General features: G+C 38.1%; 1 long non-coding RNA gene across 2 annotated transcripts in view; it reads right to left on the bottom strand.

Moving 5' to 3' along the window:
• The window catches only part of LOC122489991, a 282,636-nt gene that overhangs the window by 168,890 nt on the left and 94,949 nt on the right, over nucleotides 1-18,797 (bottom strand). For both annotated transcript variants that reach the window (XR_006299059.1, XR_006299060.1), the window contains one exon: nucleotides 18,470-18,592. This is a non-coding gene — a long non-coding RNA (uncharacterized LOC122489991). The remainder of the gene's footprint in view (nucleotides 1-18,469; nucleotides 18,593-18,797) is intronic.

The raw sequence follows: 18,797 nt of genomic DNA, 5'->3' as shown, positions 1-18,797 counted from the left end.
TTTGTTTTGTTTTGTTTTGTTTTTAATGTTAGCAGGAGATATCCTAAAACATTCTTAGCAGGCTGAGGTCTAAAGATGTAGGAAAGATCTTGATGTCTGGAGAAAATTTGTACATGTGTGTCTGTGTGTATACAGAAGAATAAAATATGGCGTTCTTCATTTATAAATTGACCCTACTGTCTTATTTTCTAGCAATGGTGATCTATTTATAATCTCAAATTAATTGTCTTGTGAAAAGTGGAGGGGGGAGAAATAAAAGCAGGCAAACCCAATGCCCATAAACAAAAACATCCGCAATTGTCCCCTGCAGTAACTGAACCCAGAAATGCAGGGTAAGTTTCAAGTGCTGCATCTACACAAGTCATTATAGTGTTAAATTAAAATATTTCAAAGTCAAGGGTGTCTTTTTATCATTGTGCAACTTAGTAGCAATGTGTGCATCTAGACTCTGGTTTCAGTTCTGCCAGTGACTGGGTGACGGGGGGGGGGGGGGGGGGGGGGGGGGGGGGAGAAAGTAACGCTGTCCTTCTGCTCAGTTCTTATATGCACAAGATGACAAGGAAAATGATTGAAAAGTGAAAAAAAGTTGCAGAATGTGAAGTTGGAAAAAATTGGGTTGAAGTTCAAAATGACATCTCTCTCTCTCTCGAGGCAGAACACCTTCAGGGTAAATATGTATTGAACACTTCCCACGGCTTCAGCCCTGCGCTAAGGCTGCCATATTAGGAGAGGACTTGGGAGGAATGATGCTCACAAGCTCTGCTCCAAAATGATACACTACTCTTCCTCCTTGAGGTAAGTCTCTTCTTATACCAGCAACAGTTATCAGAGTGTCTCATACTACCCATTACTACATTTTTACTTCAGGCATTTTACAACCAATGCGCTGGCCCTACTTTTCTGAGAAATAATGTTGCCATGGAATATGGTACTCTGGAAGTGTGAATTCAATTCTATATTGATACCATTATTTTCTTCCTGTGAATTAAACTACATATGCCTTTTAGGGGCACTTGGGTGGCTCTGTCGGTTAAATGACCAGCTCTTGATTTCAGTTCAGGTCATGATCTTGTGGTTCGTGGGATTGAGTCCCACATCAGGCTCTGTGCTGATAGCACAGAGCCTGCTTGGTATTCTCTCTCTCTCTCTCTCTCTCTCTCTCTCTGCCCCTCCCCTGCTTGTGCTCTGTCTCTCTCTCTCAAAATAAATAAATAAACATGAAAAAAACCACTACATATGCCTTTTAAATAAACAATGCCAGACCTTCAAATGTAGAGTTTTATATGAGAATCATGGCATCCCAGAGATTTAAAAAAAAAAAAAAAACAGAACAACAAAAAAACTGTAGATAATGTATCCCAGTTATATTGTTTACATAAATCTCAAAGCCAGGATATGGCAGATTCCTGTCGCTGGGCTCGTAGCCCACCACTCATTGTATCACCAGAGACAAAAGTCTTTCACATGAATCACTGATGCTTGCCAGTTGCTGACAGTCTACTTTGTTCTGATCTCTCTTCATAAAGAACATAGGATAGTTTAAATCTTTCAAGATTTTTCATCAAAACAAACCAAACCAAAACAAAACAAAAAGACCTAACCAACAAAACCAATCAAAACCTGAGAGGCTTAGCACGCAACCAGCAGAGTTACAAAGTTATTTACTATGTGTTTTTACGACACAATGGGAAGCGTAACTTTTATTTCAAGTAATAGAACCTGGTGGTCAGAAGTATATATTCGAAAACCATAAAGATCAGTGGCATTGCCACTTATTAGTTGCATGACCTTCTAAAGCCTCAATTTTCACAAATAAAGAATGGAAATAATAATAATAGTTACTGTTACAGGGTTGAGAAAATCATATGAGACCTCAATTTACGTACTCAGGTCTATGGCTAAGGTAATACATGTACCATTATTATAATTTCCTGACATATATTTATCCCTTTCTATATTTTGACACTAGCAACTAAAATCAACTTCCTCAAGCTAATGTTTAAAGCCACCACAATAAGCTGTCATTTGTATGTATACGGTATCATTCGATCTACTCAAAAATCTGCCAAGATAAAACTCTGGATAACCTAAAGGCTGATCGGGAGTTTCCTTCTCCTTCATTCTGAAGATGTTTTGCGATATTAAGGTAGAAACACGGAAAGCTTAGGAAAGACTCTCAGCCTGAAGTCTCAGATTCATAACACAAACTGATGTATATTCAAAAATTGTTTTCTAGTGCAGGTCTGACGGCTTAGCAGTGTTGAATCAGAAAAAAAAAGTTTCTCTCTGTTGCCGTGCCCTTGCCTCTCGATTAACAAGTGCCACCCTCTACCGATGTACTTCTGGGATGCTGAGATCCTCACCGACACACAGGAGAGCTCAAGATATCAATTTAAACAAACATTCATAGAGGAACGAGTATATTTCTCATATACAGTTTCAGCTAGGAGATTAAGCTTAGTGCTGGAGGCAGGCTTAAAAGAATGGGCTGTATTCAACAGACCGATTCTCACTGTACTAAATCCTAACTAATTCAGCAAGAACATCTCGATGCTTCATACATAAAGTTAAAAACAATGCAGAGAAGAATGTCTCCTCTGATCCGCCGTCATTCTGAACCACCTAGACCTGTATCTCCGTCATTTTTCCCAGCACCAGGACCACCCTCCCTTCAAGTTGAATGGCTAAACGTTCCTAAAAATATCCAGCTCCTTTATTCTCCCTGGGGATAACCAAACCGGATGAGTCTAAGTACTTGTAACACCAAGATGCTGTAGTTTCTCTACGGCTGTTACACAGCTACGGGGCCGCAGACCCAGTAAATCTAGAGACTGCCAATGGACTACATTGTCCAAACACCTTACAGACATGCTTTCCATTTGTAAGTTTTGCTATTGAGCATTTCCCAATGAAGGGTACCCTTTGACAGGGAGACAGGAAGCCATGAGAAGTGATTCCATTCTGTCATCACTGGTTAAGTTATTAGATTATTTTAATTATTGTCTTGCTTCCTTCATCTGAAGAAGAGCTTGGACTAAGACCTTTAGGTGCCGAACATCTTATAACTCTGTGTAGTTTATGATTAGTTATCACGTCATTTGCAATGTTTTCTTGTGCTTATTGGGGGGGTGTGTTGTTGTTTTGTTTCTTTGGTTTTGCTTCAGTGCTTTGATTCACAGCAATCGTGAGGAATACAGGGTTAGGTAGAAACTTCCTTCACGGCTCTTTTTTAAGTTTTTTATTTATTTACTTTGAGAGAGAGAGAGAGAGAGAGTGTGTGTGTGTATGTGAATGAGTGGGGGAGGGGCAGAGGGAGAGAGAGAATCCCAAGCAGCCTCCGCACTGTCAGCCCAGAGCCCGATGTGGGGCTTGAACCCACCAACAGTGAGATCATGACGTCAGCTGAGATCTAGAGTCAGTCACTTAACCGACTGAGCCACCCAGGTGCCCCTCTCACGTCTTCAAACACGCAGGGTAGTTTCACAAAGGGCTCAGACTCTGCTGCGGGGAAATAATGTTTTCTAAAGTCACAGTGAAAGCTGAATGATAACTGGCTGAGATGCAGCTGGGAAAATTCACAGAGTCCTCTCACATACTTTTTCCATTATCCTCCAGGGTGCCTCAAGTTCTATTTATTCTTCAAGCACTGAAATAACCCCAGCATATTTCAGCAACAGCTCAAGAAAGAGCATCTTTTTGACTTCACCATGTATGGTTTCAATCCAACTGTTTTCCATTTTCACATCACATGCTATTCCTGAGTTGGGTTCTCACAAACCTAACATACGGCCACATCTCCCCCAAAAGGGCAAAGGACGCTTGCTGAGAAGAGGCGCACAGAAATTCCAACCAATCCCTTGAAGCTTTTATTCTTAACCCAGCACCAAATAGCTTAAGAGCTCATCTTGCCTGTTATAAATAGGATCCAGTGCCTATCACTCCAGCTCACTGGGAAAGAATGCAAACAGTCCTAGGAATGAAATACTCAGGAAGACTATCCTGCCTAGTCAGAGCTATTTTCTTTTAAATGACAAAATTTCCCTCCAGACACAGAGAAAGCCTTACATTTTTAGCCTGTGAGTTTCTCATCCTTAGGAATGATGTGATGTTTCATATGAGCAAAAGAGAGAGAGAGAGAGAGAGAGAGAGAGAGAGAGAGAGAGAGAGAGTTGCATCAGTAGTAAAAATGTGCTGAGCAAAACCCTTCTCTCTCTCTCGGCTTGCCTTTAAAGGAGCTCTCATTATTTTGACGAAATCCGTGTGGTCACGCTGCATTCTCCAGGAACAAACATGGTTCATCTAAAGGTCTGTCCAGAAGGACATCTAGAAAGCCAACAATAGGCAGCTATTAGAAGGACACACAGACAACACCAAGTTGAGTCCACAGAATCATTTTTTTTTTTTAATCTTGGGAACAAAGAAAATTGACTTGTTCTTTTTTCTCCTATGCAAAGAAGTGGACGTAAGACATAGTCCATATTGTTACTTAGGTATTTTTTTCTTTGAATAGAAACCAATAAATTTTGCATATAAGAAACAAATACATGAAGACAGGTACAAGTGCAAAATTTTCTTGTTTAGTTATCAGTAAACTATTACCATATTTGTAAAGGGGATTTTGAGGTATCAATCTCTGAACTTAAAAATGTGTCTCATTCGTGTTACATATTCAGGAGAAAACACATGATGAAAACTTCCGTCTCTGTCTCTTTTTTTAACATTTAAGGGAATGTTTAATGTCACAGAGTGTAATTAATGATATGTGGATACTTTCTTAAAAAGCAAACTAGACTGGTATACATAATAAACTTCCAGATCAAAAAGAGTTCTATGGATCAAAAGATACCATAAATGAAAAGGGTAATAGATTGGGAGGAAATATTTCCAACACGTATGAGGATAAAGGCTATAACAGCAGCAAAAACCTATAAACAGGCTACTCAGAAGAAGAAAATTTACACCTCTTGATTGTGGTAGCAAAATACAATTCTAAAGGATTACCATGTCTTTTAAACCTAGATAACTTGCCTTTGCCAAGACTACCACATCTCGAACTCAGATGCACACGACTGTCACCTCTAGTTCAATGCGGCTGTAATTCTTTTCTTGACCTGAATCCCTACATCTGCAGTTGAGAAGTTAGATGCTATATGTTTTTCTGAATACAGCTTTAATGACTTAAATTGAAGAGTCTTAGAATAAATAAATCTGTTCAGAGCTCATGATGCATAGAAATAACTGGATACACAACAATGATGTTATATGATATTTAATGTTGACTAGTATGGTACAGAATTTTGAATTTTAGCCTGGTCCATATTTAAAGGGCAAATCAGAAAAAAATAACTAATGGCTGTAAGTACTAAAGTATTTAAACAAGGAGGCCATTGCACGGAGATGTCTCCAATGCAGCAGCAACATACAGAAGTGAACAAAATCTAAGCCAGAGTCAATGCACTCCAATCCAAAATAAGGAAACTGAAGAACAACTAATCACAAACAGTACAGGAAGCTTTCCCAAATAAGGCAACCACTTAAGCTATAGCCAATCAAATCATTTCTTTGCTTTGGTTCAGTGTTTTTTTCTATAAAAACCTTGCCCCTAGCTCCTATGGGTGGAGCTCTTCTAACCATCTTTGGTTTGGCATTTCCCAATTTGAATTAACGCTCAAATACACTTGAAAAATTGTAATGTGCCTCAGTTTACCTTTAAACCATGTGTAAAATAAAGTTTTTCCTGAAATCAGAAATAGGAAAGTGATTGAAACAATTGTCCTAGGAGTTTTGTTTTTGTTTTTTACTTTTGTTCTAGGAAATATAAACCTACCCCAAATCAAGGAAACAGAAGTGTAGTAATTGTAGTGTTGAACTCCTTAGACACTCCAAAACATTTTGTTACTTTTTTTTTTTGCTAGCTCAAAGTCCATGCCAATCAAAGCCCAATGACTTGCATACACAAAGGCTTTATTTCAGGCATTTGAAACCTTCACACAAAGTTCACAGAGTGTCTAAATAAAGCTGTTTTTAATTGAATTTTCTTCATGGCTTTCACTTCAAAAAAAAATCCTTCTTTCACTCCTTTCAACATGAGAGTACCCACATTAATTCATGATCTCTTGGTTTGTGGGTTTGAGCCCTGCGTCGGGGCTCTGTGCTGACAGCTCAGAGCCTGGCGGCTGCTTCAGATTCTGTGTCTCCCTCTCTCTCTGCCCCTCCCCCGCTCTCACTAGGTCTCTCTCTCTCTCTCTCTCTCTCTCTCTCAAAAATAAACATTAAAAAAATAAACAAATAAAATGCTTATGTAAATGGACTCTGCCCCCTGTAAGAAGCATATGCACATAATTGACTATATTTTCTAATTTAAATGTAGTCTTCAAAGAGTTTTTATGGGGGGGGGTACTCATTTCAGTTTCTCCGCATTTGTGGTACTTCCCATGACCCTATCAATCTAGCCCTAAGAGCCCACCTTCCTCCTGGCCAATTAATCACTCATCAAAGCTGTGTTATCTGCCACCAAAATCCGCAGATAAAATGGAAATTTGATCAATTGCACAGAGCATAATCAGTCATGGTATTCATGATGTTAACTCATGTACTTATAAAGTCTTAAGTCTGAAGAGCAGAACTTTAAAAAAAAAATCTTGACCTACTTGTTTTTAAAAAGTGCCAAAAATGGGGTGCCTGGGTGGCTCAGTCCGTTTAGCGACCGACTTTGGCTCAGGTCATGATCTCCTAGTCTGTGAGTTTAAGCCCCACATCAGGCTCTGTGCTGACAGCTCAGAGCCTGGAGCCTGCTTTGAATTCTGTGTCTCCCTCTCTCTCTGCCCCTCTGCCATTCACACTCTGTCTCTCTGTCTCCCTCTCTCTCAAAATAAGTAAATATTAAAAAAAAAAAAATTTAAAGGTGCCAAGGCATGTCAAAGAGCAGAAGAGTAGAAAATACAAAATGTGAAGGCAGGGTTTTGCAGTGGCCCAGAACCAGACTTGAAGCTCAGTCTCCCTCTATAATTTCCTCATACTAAGTAAAATAGAAAGAGTGAAATCTTCATTTACTTCATTTCCCCTTGTCAAAATAGGCAGAGCTCATTTAAGATCTAGGCAGTTACTCTTCTAAGTTTTAAATCAAGAAATGAAGTCTTTCCATCATTAGCTACCGATAATGTCACACCTTGCACTGTGACAAGTACAATGAGGCATATTAGAAGGTTTGCTGTACAAAGGTATGTGGAGAACTGAAAAATATACTGTCCTTTCTAATTAGTATTACAGTAGTCCAGATGTTAAACAGATGGACCTCACTGTATCATACAACCAAGTTAAAAAACAAGTGGTTAAATTTTTTTTTCTCACAAATATAGACATTTCAAATCAGTGTTACTGCAAACACAGGCATGAGCCAGTAGAAAGTGAACAAAAATTAGAAAATTGTCTTATATTAAAATTAGAGCAATTCCCAAAGACTCCATTTACTTTGTACTTAGAAATGGTAAGCTTTGATCTTAGCTTCAGTGAAAAACCACCATTCCAGGTACTATTTCCCTTTTCTTTACACTTTGAACTTTTTAAAACCAATGTCAGCAATTTCATATCCTTTCCTGCACCTGGAAAAGTGCTGTTTCAGACTTATAGGTTATCCTTCAATTCCCTATTCATTTCACTTCCTAGCTTTAAGTGAAAAGTGGGGGGAAATATTCTCTCTAGTAAGACTATCTTTAGTATATTCTTTGTTTATTCTTATCATTATGGCCATACAGTTTCCTGGATTTAAGTCACTCCCAGATGTTAAAATTGTCAAGATCTTTAAACTACAGACTGTGCCCTTTGCATGATAAGAGAGACCATACAAGAAGTGTTTCCAAAAGAAGCATTGACATCTGGTGGGCAGAATGTTGTGTAAGTTTCCAAATAGGAAGGCAAACTTTCCTTTCAGACAGGTTTGAATATCATTTGATTAAGACATAGCACTGAGATGTGACAGATTATAAAAATGATTTTGACAAGTGATTTTAATTTTTAAAGATCAAATAGGAAATGGATATGAAAAGTATCAATAAAGGGGTCAGTGAAACATAAAAAAAAACCCCTCCTCTTGCCAATAAACAACACTGCCAAGTATATATTTTTTAATTTCAGCTTTACTGAGGTATAACTGACAAAATAGAAGATATTTAAAGTGTACATCATGCTGATTTAACGTACGTACGTTGTGAAATGATACCCCCACCTAGTTAACTAATACATCCATCACCTCACATTTCCATCTTCCTTTTTCCTTTTCTTTTTCCTTGTCTTTTCTTTTTTGTTCTTTTCTCCTTTTTTTCTTGTTTCTTTTCCTTTCCTTTCTTTCCTTTTTTCTTCTCTTTTCTTTTGGTGAAAACATTCCAGTTTCACTCTCAGCGCATTTCAATTATACAATATAGTATTATCAACTACGGTCACCATGTTGTACATTAGATACTCAAACCTTATTTACCTTGTAGCTGAAATCTTGCTTGCACCCTTCTACCAACCTTTCCATGTTCCGCTCCCCCCATCCCTGACAACAACTTTTCTACCAGTTTTATGAATTTAACTAAAAAAAATTCCACTTATTTATATGTGATACCATCCAGTATTTGTCTTTCTCTGTCTCGCTTATTTCACTTAGCATATAAGGCCTTCAAGTTCCATCCATGCTAGGACAAATGGCAGGATTTCCTACTTTCTTTCTTATGGCTGAACATTACATTGTATACACACGTCATGGCTGCTTTATCCATTCACCCAGCTACTGACAGGTTGTTTCTATATCCTGGCTATTGTGGATAATGTTGCAATAAACATGGAAGTGCAGAGATCTCTTAAACATCCTATTTTCATTTCCTTTAGATATGTAGCCAAAAGTGGGTTGGCTGGGTTTTTAATTTTTTGAGGAAAACGTCATACTGTTTTCCATAGTGGTTGCACCAATTTACAATGCCATCAGAAATACACAAGGCTTCCCTTTTCTCCACATGCTCACAACTCATCTGTCGTCTTTTTGATGATGGCCCTTCTCACTGGTATAACTAATATCTCGTTGAGGTTTTCATTTGCATTTCACTTGTGATTAGTGATGCTGAGCACCTCTTTTTGTACATGTTAACCATTTGTATGTCTTCTGTGGAAAAATGTCTTCAGATTCTCTGCCCATTTTTAATCATATTTATTTGCTATTGAGTTGTATGAGTTCTTTCTATATTTTAAATATTAACTCTTCATCAGATATGTGATTTCCAAATACTTTCTCCCGTTCCATAGGTTGTCTTTCCATTTTGTTGACGGTTTCCTTTGCTGTGAGACTTTTTCCTTTGATGAAGTCTCCCTTGTTAATTTCTGTGCTTTTGTCACCTTGGCTCTGAGCATGCTTTTTGTACGTTTAATATTTTATTTGGCATTATGGGAGACTTGGAGGCACTGACAGAATCGTTGCGTTCAAAGAGTTTACATCTGGGGAGAAAACTGACAGAGCAAACAGAAATAAAGTCAGGTTGTAACTGTGGCACTAGCCATATGTGTACTAAGAACTCAGAAAAAGAGCACAAAAAACCATTTGGTAAGAGTTGTCAGGGAAGGATTCATGGTGGAGGAAGATGGGTAAAAAACTGATGGAGTAGGACTGAGGAAGGATTGGGAAAGGGTTGATGAGAGGGTAAGGGCTGGATGAATAAAGACCATAAAGAGTCCAAGGTGTTGGGGTAATGGGAGATTACGGAGGATACTGGTTTGCACAGAGAAATGCTGCATGTGGAAAGTGGAAGGATATCAGATTGGAAGGGAAGAGTGGAGCTAGATATAGTCCAGAGAGGACTAAAACCTGTGATAAGTAATGAAGGGCTACTGTGCTTTCTTTAATACAACTTCAGCCATAAATGAGAAAAGCCAGTTTGAAACTTTTTGTGGAACTCTTAAAAATGTTCCACAAATTGGAGCCTGCCTGGAAAATAGTCTAAAATCAGTACTGACTTAAAACCTGAGTTCTAAATTTTTGTTAATAAATGAAACGAATTTTGCCTACGCCAATCTTATTCCAATAGCATCAATTATGCTACCTAATACCATTGGATATTTTGTGGTTGAAGCATTATTCTACACATACATAGCCTCTACAGAGGCTAAAGTTTTACACAGACTCAAAAAAATTATTTATTCACTCCCTCATCCATGAATTCCTTCATTCCACATTTCCATTACTCTGTCAAGTACTGTACTAGGCAGTTGGGATGCAAAGAGAAAAGAAAAACAGTCCAGTGGGACTGAGTCAAGTGGGAAAGATAAACATATAAACAGAGGAAACAAACAAACAAAAAAAAACTGTGTGAAAGAAGAAAATTCCACTGCAGCACCTCTTTTAATAAGGAAGGTAATTTAATTTTTAGCAACTTCTTATCAGAGATCAAAGTAATACAAAAGATAGAGGCATTTCCGGGTATCCAAAGAGCAGAGTTTTATAAAAGCTACTACTCAATGCTTGTTACCAAAATGTCACAACATCAGAATGAACAGGAAGCCAGAGTTGTTTAATCTTGAAGCCTCTGAATAGGCAGTGATGGTGGGCACAGCATCTAGATGAACACATGTGCCCTAGCCAACTGTTCCAGTCTTGGCAGAAAATGGTAACAATGAGATAGGTGCTCTTCTGCTCTCCAGAAACTCCTGGAAAATGCTTAGCGCTGCAACTGATAGGTCACTGTTAATTTCACCGAAGGATGATAGTTTTAAATAAGCAAAGAAGCTGTGTGGTGGTCTTCCTTTAGGCCATCTATACCATAAATGGTCAGTCTCATTCCATAAAGTGGCTTAGGAAGGTATAGAGTTAGATCAAGGGTCTACCACTCTCAAGTTATCTTACCACACGGTTACTGGGGCTGGCATTTTAATGGACTCAAATCTTTCTATTAGAGATAAAGCCAAAGGTTTGAATGAAGATGCCTAGTGGAGATAATGCACATTACTGGAATTTATTCACACCCATGTAAAGTGGAATCCATCAACCACATTATAAAGGCTGGTATCACATTCCGTTCTGTTTACACAAGAGGGGAAGGTTAGAAAGCAGTTGGAGAGAAAGTGCTGAGAGAAGTCAAGAATGTGGAAGTTGAGGCCTGTGGAAATGGAACATGAATTTCATCAACTTCATAGTCTGGTTTGAGATTCACCGTGTACCTCTGAATGTGTGTTAAGTCTATGCCGTTCATGTACACTGGGTACTGTGTGTCCACCAGTTAAGGATCACATCATGTTGCAGAAGTCAGCCCTGCTATCCATAATTAAAAAGATTTCCTTTGTTTTTTTTTTAAACAAAAGAGTGTGTTAACTCAAGATTATTTATGGACAAAGAATAATGTTTAAAGGTAGGTAGGGCCTCCAAAGAGGACGACTTGGGTTCAAATCCCAGATCCTTTTCTTCCAAGTCTGTATGACCTGGAGAATGTAACCCGACCACTCTGTGTCCAAGTTCTCATCTGTAGAAACAAATCAAACTAGTATCTAACTCAGAGGATTGCTATCATGGTTAAAAGAGAGAATACAGAGGGGCTCTTAATGTAAATAAAGCTCTCAATTCATATCTGTTATAGTTATTTTCCATAGAACATTGAAAATGTCATCCAAGGTAATGGAATTGACTTACTTGATGCAAAATTAGGCACGTTCCGGTAAAAAAGGAAGACTGGCTAACTTAGTAGGATAACTAGACATTTACATCGTACCCTGCAAGCTATTCTAGAATATTTTGCACTTTTACAAGAGCTATAAAATATGATATCAGTATCTAACCCTGGAAATATCTGAGCAACATGCTAGAATCACAGGTTCTTTCCTGAAGACTTCCAAAATGAGCCGCTCAAACATTTATGTCAAAGCAGTACAGGAGATCGATGGTAGGCTGAGGTAAAGTCCAAAGTCTACTTGTAGCAAGTAAAAATTTCTTTTATGTCTCCTTTACACTTTGTGTTACACACCAATATATATCTGCTTAAGTATAGAAAGTTTTCACACACACAAAAAAACAAAACAGATGCCCTAGGAAGATTTACTTTGTTCATCCCGGGGTATCAATTGCCAGTGACCTGGCATGGGTTCCCACAGGTTCAGTTATTCCAATTTGATAAGCATGACAACAGGAAATATAAACAGAAGTCCAATTAGCATACTGTCACTGAAAAACATTACACAAATTATTTAACACAGAGTTATGAACTAGGAGGCACAGTGTGGATAAATCTTGAATATTCTGGTTCTCTGATAATTTTCATGTGTATCAACAATTTGAAAAGAATTAAAATGTGATTAAGTGTAAGTTTAATTCGGAGAATTTTATTTGTTAATTTATTCAGAAGGTATATCTGATTCTCAACATAACTGAAAGTTATCATATAGGTCTTCAATTAATGCCTCAGGCTGCCCAAATCACTCTCATCAAAGTTTTCAGGTTTCTGTATAAAGAACATTTTACAGTATGTAGTTTTAAAATACATGGTCATTTGTTTTTTCTTTATTTTTTTTTTTTAGTGGATCAGGTTAGGCCATGGAAAAGACAGGGAAATATGGGAAATACCTAAAAGATATAAGCAAATCTAGTTAAGTTTTGACATTCTTTACAAAGTAAGAAGAAAAAGCAGTGAGTAGCCATTAATAGCATAAAACTCTGCCTTGCTGTGCTCAGACAGGAAACAAAGCTAATTAACAAAGTACTGATCAAAAACAAAACAAAACAAAAAAAAAGGACTGATTATAACAATCTATATATTTATCCAGAAGTTCATGCTCATATTTCTCAATAAGAAGCGTTAAAAATATCTGCTCTTAGTGTTAAGTTTCTGACTTCAGCTCAGGTCATGATCTCATGGTACATGAGCCCCACATTGGGCTTTCTGCTGTCAGCGCAGAGCCCCCTTCAGATCCTCTGTCCCCCTCTCTCTCTCTGTCCTCTGCTCGTGCCCACTTTCTCTCTTTCTCTCAAGAATAAATAAACATTTTTTAAAAATTAAAAAAATATCTGATCTGATTAGCTGGACCTTTTCCAATTCCTTGTGGAATTATGCAGGGTATGTGATGTCTCTTTGGGCACATAAAATGTTTTGGATCATTTCCATCAGTCATTTCAAAATACAAAAATGGACTAGTTTCATGGCAGAGAAGTTAATTCATGGGTATCATTTTGGCAGTGGCACAAGGGTAAAAAATAATCTCTCTCTACAGAAACCAAATGCAACAAGGAAATTCTAATTGAATCACATGTCTTACATTACATGGATATGAGCCACATTGTTTTGGTCACATTTATTTTCCATCACCTTTATCAAAATAAGGTATCACATTACAGTTAAATTCGAAAGGTGCTTATTCCCCACAAATCAAAACTAAATAAAATTAATTTATCAAAATAACTATATGGATTTCTGGATACACATGTTGATTTCAACACACAGGTTTATCATTGCTTCAACCCAAAGCCTCCCTAAACTATCATTAAGGGATATAAACAAACATAAAGCAATGAAGATAAAAATAAGAGAAGATTAACATAGATGAGAGATGGTGTAGAACTGAACCCTGCTTCCAAGTGCTCAGATCAAAAATAGCATTATCCATGTTTCCACAGTTTTGCTAATACTTATATCCTACCCGTCGGGAAATCCTGTTAGATCTACCATCAAAATAGATGGAGAATTTTGACATTTTTCACCATTTCCACCGCTCCACACTAGTCAAGGCTACCATCATCTCTTGCCTAGGTTACTGCAGTAATCTCTTCTTCCTTAGCCTCCCCTGAGCCACCACTGCGCATTCTCTACATAGAAGCCAGAAAGAAGCCAGATTGCTTCTTTCAACAGTGTCATGTCTTTCAACAACATCACTCGTGTTTAAACACTCCACTGTCTTCCTTCTTGACTGAGAGGAGAAGCCTTGTTTTCACAATGGCCCACAATGCCTTACCTGGTCTGGACTCCTGTTCCTGTCCTGCTCCTGACCTTATCTTGCTAACCCGCTTGGACCACAATGGCCTCCCACCTCAAACATACTAGCTACACTCCTGCCTCGGGCTTCATGTGCTGCCCCTTCTGCCTGGGGTACACTTCTCCCTAAAATTACTGTAGCTTCACTCTCTCCTTGATATTTTTTCCGACGCACCTTAAGTGCAATCTCAATCTTTATATATCTGACATCCATTAGCCCACTTCATTTCTTTTCCATAGCACGTATCACAAACATGCTACATAATTTACGCATGTACAATATCTGTCTTACTGGCAGAATGTAACCTCCTGAGAGCAGGGATTTTTGAACATTTTTCATCTCTCATGTATCACCTACACCTACAATACCTAAACCTATTGGTACTCACAATAAGAGTGCCAGGTAAAAGGCAGGATGACCAACTAACCTCAGATAAACAGCAGATAATGTCTGAGTACAGAGAGATCCCATCTGCTGTTTGTGTAGAATTCAAATCTAACTGGGTATCCTGGGATTTTATTCGCCAAATCTGGTCATCCTAACTGCAAGACATTTGTCAAACGAATGAATAAGAATTTTGGAGGCTGAAAAGCTGAGGGGATAATGGTAGGTAACTTAGCAACTTACAGAAAATTAAGTGCTAAACATCAACAGGGCTGGAGGAAAAGAGGACAGGAATGAGGAAGCCACGAAAGAGAGAGAACCTGTGGCACGCAATCCTGGAAACTATAAGGAATTAAAGGCATTAAGTGCTCCCAAAGTGGGGGGTATAAAAATGCATGGGAGTGGACAGTGGGGGAACTCAAAACAGGAGGAGTAGATTGAAGTCTTTAAAAGAAACACACACTTATTAATTTATCTTACGTTTATTTAATTTTGAGACAGTGAGCAGGGGAGGGGCAGAGAGAGAGGGGAACAAAGGATCCAGAGCCGGCTCTGTACTGACAGCAGCGAGTTCGATCCAGGGCACAAACCCATGAATCCTGAAATCATGACCTGAGCAGAATTTGGGCACTCAACTGACTGAGCCACCCAGGCGCCCTGAAAAGAAACAGACATTGAAAACTATCCACATCCTGGGGCGCGTGGGTGGCTCAGTGGGTTAAGCTTCTGACTTTGGCTCAGGTCATGATCTCACGGTTCCCGAGTCTGGCTCTGTGCTGACAGCTCAGAGCCTGGAGCCTCCTTCAGATCTGTGTCTCCCTCGGTCTCTGCCCCTCCCTCACTCGCTCGCTCTTTCAAAAAGAAATAAACATAAAAAAAAGAGAAATGTATAAAACTACCCACATCCTGACCAGATAGATGACTGCCTGTTTTACTCAAGCAGAGAACTAAACTTTTACCTTCTCTCTCTCTCAAAAATAAATAAACATAAAATAAAGGGAAATGTATAAAACTACCCACATCCTGACCAGATAGATGACTGCCTGTTTTACTCAAGCAGAGAACTAAACTTTTACCTTATATAGAAAATGAATCATAAAAATACAATAGAAAAAACAATTGCACAGCAATTTTGATAAAATGTAATAGAAATTCATTATAAAAGCTATTAGCAAACAGCAATAGACAGGGATTTCCCTAACCTGATAATAGATCTCCACAAAAACCTTCAGTAAATGTAATACTTACTGGTGGACAATGGAAAGCTTACCTCAGAGTTTAGAGATAGAACAAGTGTTTTCGATAAAACCACATCTATCCACTATCCAGTTAAAAAATGAAAGAAAAAGAATGAAACATATAAGAATCAGAATACATGATTGTGAATGTAAAAAATCTAAATTTTTATTGATAAGGCATTGACAGAATTAGTAAGTGAATCTAACAAGGTTTCTGGGTATAAAAATCATTTGTATTTGCATATGCTAGCAAAAACAGTTGGAAAATGCAGTTTTAAAGAAATGATAACACAAGACCATAAAGTATTGAATATGTAGGAATAAATTTAACAAAAGATGTGTAAGACTTCTGTATAAGACTATAAAATATTACTGAAATTTAAAAGATTTTAATAAATATTCATGAATTAGTAGAATCAATACTGTAAAACTTTGAATATCCCTAAATTAATTTACAAATTTGATAACATCCAACTAAAATCTTAATAGGTATTTCAACAGAAATTGAAAATCTGGTGCTAAAATTTGTATGAATACAGAAAGGGTCAAGCACAGTTAAACAATTCTTGAAGAAAAATAAAGTTGGGGAACTCACACTAGCAGATTTCAAGATTTACTGTGAGGTTATGGTAAATAAGAGGGTGGTATTTGCACATGAGCAAACAGACCAGTGGAAAAGAAGACAGAATCTAGAAACAGTCAGTCAAATATATGGTCTCTCGATTTATGACAACCAAAAACCAATTCCATGCGAATTGTGATGTGTAAATATGAAAGGCAAAGCCATAAAGATTTAAGCAGGTAAAGATTATCCTCAAGAATTAAGGAGGAACAGACTTCTTAAACGGCACCAAAGAACACATTCACCAGAAAGGAAAACTATGAAAAACTGGATTTCATTAAAATTAAGCAATTTTACTCATCTAAACAACATTAAGACAGTGAAGTCACAGAGTGGAAGGAGATATTTGCTATATGTATATATATTTGCTATATATATATATTTGCTATATATATATATTTGCTATATATATATTATGAAGACCTCATGTGCAGAACAGAACTAAGAAAGTAAAAAAAAAAAAGCGAATGGCTGCCTAATAAGCATTAGGTAAGGTATTCACAATAATTAACCTACAGAGAGATGTCAGTTACAGTGGTGAGTTTCCTCTCCCTCATCAGAATGGCTAATATTTAAACAAACAAACACGCCCAGCGGTACCAAGTGTCAGGGAGGACGCAGAATTACTGCGGCTTTCCCTCGCTGCTCACTGAACGTAACCGCGAGCAACCACTTTGGAAAAGTGCCAAAGAACATATGTACACCTGAGCAATTCCACTCATAGCTATATACCAAATGGAAATGAATGTATATGTTCACTAAGAGACTTCCATAAGAATGCTCACAGCAGCATTATTTGTGATGGCCCCAAATTTTCAACAACTCAATTGTCCATCAATAAATAGACTGGATAAGTTGTAGTACAGTCATAAAATTAAAAAAAAATTTTTTTTTTAAAAGCTACTGGGGCATCTGGGTGGCTCAGTCGGTTAAGCATCCGACTTGGGCTCAGGTCATGATCTCCCGGTCACCGAGTTCAAGCCCCACATCGGGCTCTGTGCTGACAGCCTGGAGCCTGCTTCAGATTCTGGGTCTCCCTCTCTCTGCCCCTCTCTTGCTCACACACTCTCTCTCTCTCTCTCTGTCTCTCAAAAATAAATAAATGTTAAAAAAAATTTTTTTTAATGCTACACATGAAAATATGGGTAAGGTTCACAAATATGATGTCATGCAAATAAATTCATAGACAAAAGAATATATACTATATGATTCCATTTACCTAAAATTCAAAAACAGGCAAAGCTAATTTATAAAAATAAAAGGATAGAGGCTATTATAGTTAAGTGGCTGATGCCTTTACAAAGGGTCAGAAGGTTCCTGGGGCTCTGGTAATAGTCTTTGTCTTGATTTAGATGATAGTTACATGAACATGTTTAGCTTGTAACAACTCCTCACACTGTATTACTTATAATTTGTGCTTGTAATTTTTCTGTATGGGTATTACACTTAAGTAAACATTTTCCAAATGAAAAAGCACTGGTGAACAAGAAAGAAAGAAAAAACACCAGGGTCCAACCAGGAAGAGGAAGCAGTTAATGGAGGGATAAATGAAGGTTGAAATGAAATAGTGCCCTGAGGGCATTTGCTCATCCCAGGAACTTAGAGTGCAGTGACTTTTTTACTTTTAGATACTTGCAAGATGGTGAGTTAAAATGTAACAGCTCAGAGCCTGGAGCCTGTTTCAGATTCTGTATCTCCCTCTCTCTCTGCCCCCTCCCCTGCTTGTGCTCTGTTTCTCAAAAATGAATAAATGTTAAAAAAAAAAAATTAAGATTCTGGCCATAAGGATGGACCTTTCCAGACCGGGGGCAGGAGAGAGCGTCTAGAAAATATTTATCTCCTGATGAGAAGTGTCAAGAAAACTTCTTTATCTTTGTGTGGGCTTGAGGGGAAAATATTCAAAACTAAAGTTGTTGTTGGTTTTTCATATTCATTTAGTTTTGAGAGAGAGACAGAGAAAGAGCACACAAGCAGGGGATGAGTAGATAGGGAGACAGAGGATCCAAGGTGGGCTCTGTGCTGAGAGCCTGATGCAGGGGTTGAACCCAGGAACCATGAGATCATGATCTGAACCAAAGCCAAGAAATGGAAACTTAACTGACTGAGTCACTCAGGCACCCCCAAAACTACAGGTTTATCGGGTTCAAACTGGTTACCTGTGGGATCTGAGGAAACTCAAAATAATTAAAGCATTACTAGGTAAATCATGTCCCAGGATGCTTGGCTAAAGGAAACAATATCTTACCTGAAGGAATACACACAGTTCAGGTGTCACAAAATTATGCAGATAACCTTCTACAGAAGAACGAGTATGACCCCTGGGCTTCGCATGGGGCTGGTGTCCTCCTGTGCTTGTGTACAAATGAACCTGTGGCAGAAGGCGGGGGGGGGGGGGGGGGGGGGGGGGGGGGGGGGAGGGGGAAGGGGAAAAAAGAAAATTTGTCTAAAACATATAGGTAAATTACACATATTGATATATAAATCTTCAGTTAATGTAGGGGCAACAGTTGTATGCTATGTTTTTAATAATATGTGTAAAAATGGTTTCTTTTTAGAGCTAAAGGATGAAAACA

Source organism: Prionailurus bengalensis, chromosome B2, assembly GCF_016509475.1.
Source record: "Prionailurus bengalensis isolate Pbe53 chromosome B2, Fcat_Pben_1.1_paternal_pri, whole genome shotgun sequence".
Taxonomy (NCBI): Eukaryota; Metazoa; Chordata; class Mammalia; order Carnivora; family Felidae; genus Prionailurus; species Prionailurus bengalensis.
This window is presented reverse-complemented; position numbering and strand designations above follow the sequence as displayed.